This window comes from Oryctolagus cuniculus, unplaced genomic scaffold, assembly GCF_964237555.1.
Source record: "Oryctolagus cuniculus unplaced genomic scaffold, mOryCun1.1 SCAFFOLD_56, whole genome shotgun sequence".
NCBI classification, from domain to species: domain Eukaryota; kingdom Metazoa; phylum Chordata; class Mammalia; order Lagomorpha; family Leporidae; genus Oryctolagus; species Oryctolagus cuniculus.
In genome coordinates this window covers 876803-879994 of record NW_027208224.1, presented here as the reverse complement: position 1 = coordinate 879994, position 3192 = coordinate 876803, and positions in this window count along the sequence as shown.

Genomic DNA, 3192 nt, shown 5'->3' with positions numbered 1-3192 from the left:
GAAAATAAAATGGAACACTTTGGCTGAAGTGACAGATATTAATTGCCTCCAAACCGAGTTTCACTGCGATTTTCATGTTAATTCAGTCAGAAACCACAGACACTCAGCTGGGAGTTGTTGATGAATCTGCAACCAGCCAGCAATAAGAGAATAAATCAAGCCCAATATCACTAAGAACTCCTGCATTTCTTTGGCTTTTTTCTGATTTTTCTTATTTATCATGGTTTGTGATGAATTTTCTGATGTGAGCTTTGGTTTTGAGGCTGCAATATGGAGTTCAGGGTACAAGAGGAAGGTTCTTTTTCAATCAGGGCACAGCTGTTGGTGTGTTCCAATTCTGGCATCCTGACATTTTTTTGGGTGCCTCAGCTGATTTGTGATTTCTTGAGCGGCAATTTCCTAAATGTTTTCTGGGTCTGAGTTGGTTTTCCCTTCTTCCTTCCCAAATTTTGTATTCTGACGCAATACAAACAAGAGTTTGGCCAGAGCAGCCATTATGAAATAAAAAACACTACACATATGTGTTTGAAGCTTAGAAATCTACAGATAACACGACCAAGGTGAGTTTTTGTGATATGGAAAATAAAATGGAACACTTTGGCTGAGGTGACAGATATTAATTGCCTCCAAACTGAGTTTCACTGCGATTTTCAGGTTAATTCAGTCAGAATTCCACAGGCAGTCAGCTGGAGGGGTGGATGCATCCGGGAACAGCCCGTTTCCTTGCGACTAAATCCAGCTCAATATCATTATGGATTCTTGCATTTCTTGGCTTTTTTCTCATTTTTCTTATGTATCGTGGTTTGTAATGAATTTCCTGATGTCAGCTTTGGATTTGAGGCTGGAATATGGAGTTCAGGGTCCCGGAAGAATGGCCTTTTTCAATCAGGACTCAGCTGATTGCCTCCTCCAATTCTGGCTTGCTGTCATGGTTTTGGGTGCCTCAGCTGACTTTTGGTTTCTTGAGTGGCAATTTCCTAAATGTTTTCTGTGTCTGAGTTGGCTTTGCCTTCTACCTTCCCAAATTTTGTATGTGATGCAATACAAGGAAGATTTTGGACAGAGTAGCCATTATGAAATAAAAAACACAACAAATAGGCGTTTGAAGCTTGGAAATCTATAGGTAACATGACCAAAGTGAGTTTTTTTGTTTTGGAAAATAAAATGGAACACTTTGGCTGAGGTGACAGATATTAATTGTCTCCAAACCGAATTTCACTACCATTTTGAGGTGAATTCAGTCAGAATCCCTATTCACTCAGCTGGGAGTTGTGGATGAATCTGGAAACAGCTGTTTACTTAGGAATAAATCAAGCCCAATATCACTAAGAAAACTTGCATTTCTTTGGCTTTTTTCTGATTCTTCCTATTTATCATGGTTTGAAAAGAATTTTTTGATGTGAGCTTTGGTTTTGTGGCTGGCATATTGAGTTTAGGGCACAAGAGGAAGGTTCTTTTTCAATCAGGGCACAGCTGTTGGCTTGCTCCAATTCTGGCTTGCTGTCATGGTTTTGGGTGCCTCAGCTGATTTGTGGATTCTTTTTCTGCAGTTTCCTAAATGTTTTCTGGTTCTGATCGGATTTGCCTTCTTATTCCCAAATTTTGTATTCTGATGCAATACAAGCAAGATTTTGGACAGAGTAGCCATTATGAAAGAAAAAAAAAACACAGTAAATTGCCCTTTCAGGATTAGAAATCTACAGGCAACACGACCAAGATGAGTTTCTGTGTTTTGGAAATTCACATGGAACCCTTCTGCTGAGGGGACAGATACTAATTCCCTCCAAATTGAGTGTGAGTGCGATTTTGAGGTGAATTGAGTCAGAATTCCAAAGTCAGTCTGTGGAAGGGGTTGATGAATCCGGAAACAGCCTGTTTCCTTCTGTCTAAATCCAGCCAAATACCACAAAGGACTCTTGAATTACTTTGGCTTACTCCGATTTCCCTTATTTATCATTGTTTGTAATGATTATTTTTTGTGAGCTTTGGTTTTGAGGCTGGAAGATGGAGTTCAGGGCACTGGATTAATGGTTTTGTTCAATCAGGGCACAGCTGTTGGCTTGCTCCAATTCTGGCTTGCTGTCATTGTTTTGGGTGCCTCAGCCGATTTGTGGTTTCTTGAGCGGTAATTTGCTAAATATTTTCTGGGTCTGAGTCGGTTTTACCTTCTTCCTTCTCAAATTTTGTATTCTGATGCAATACAAGCAAGATTTTGACAGAGTAGCCATTATGAAAGAAAATATAACACAGCAAATTGCCCTTTCAGGATTAGAAATCTGCAGGCAACTCGACCAAGATGAGTTTCTGTGTTTTGGAAAATGACATGATACCCTTCTGCTGAGGGGACAGATCCTAATTCCCTCCAAATTGAGTGTGAGTGCGATTTTGAGGTGAATTCAATCAGAATTCCAAAGTCTGTCTGTGGAAGGGGGTATGAATCTGGGAACAGCCAGTTTCCTTGTGTCTGAATCCAGCCAAATATCACAAAGGACTCCTGCAGTTCTTTGGCTTTTTCACATTTCCCTTATTTATCATGGTTTGTAATGAATTTTCTGCTGTGAGCTTTGGTTTTGAGGCTGGAATATGGAGTTCAGGGCACAGGAGGAATGGTCTTTTTCAAACAGGGCACAGTTGTCGCCTTGCTCCCATTTTGCATTGCTGTCATTGTTTTGGGTGCCTCAGCTGACTTTTCGATTCTTGAGCGGCAATTTCCTAAATGTTTTATGGGTCTGAGTTGGTTTTGGCTTCTTCCTTCCCAAATTTTGTATTCTGACACAATACAAACAAGAGTTTGGGCACGGTAGCCATTATGAAATAAAAAACACAACAAATATGTGTTTAAAGCTTAGAAATCTACAGGTAACACGACCAAGGTGAGTTTTTGTGTTTTGGAAAATAAAATGAAAACTTTGGCTGAGGTGACAGATATTAATTGCCTCCAAACTGAGTTTCACTGCAATTTTCAGGTGAATTCAGTCAGAATTCCACAGGCAGTCAGCTGGAGGGGTGGATGAATCCGGGAACAGCCGGTTTCCTTGCAACTAAATCAAGCCCAATATCATTATGGATTCTTGCATTTCTTTGGCTTTTTTCTCATTTTTCTTATTTATCATGGTTTGTAATGAATTTTCTGATGTGAGCTTTGGTTTTGAGGCGGCAATATGGAGTTCAGGCACTGGATTAATGGTCTTT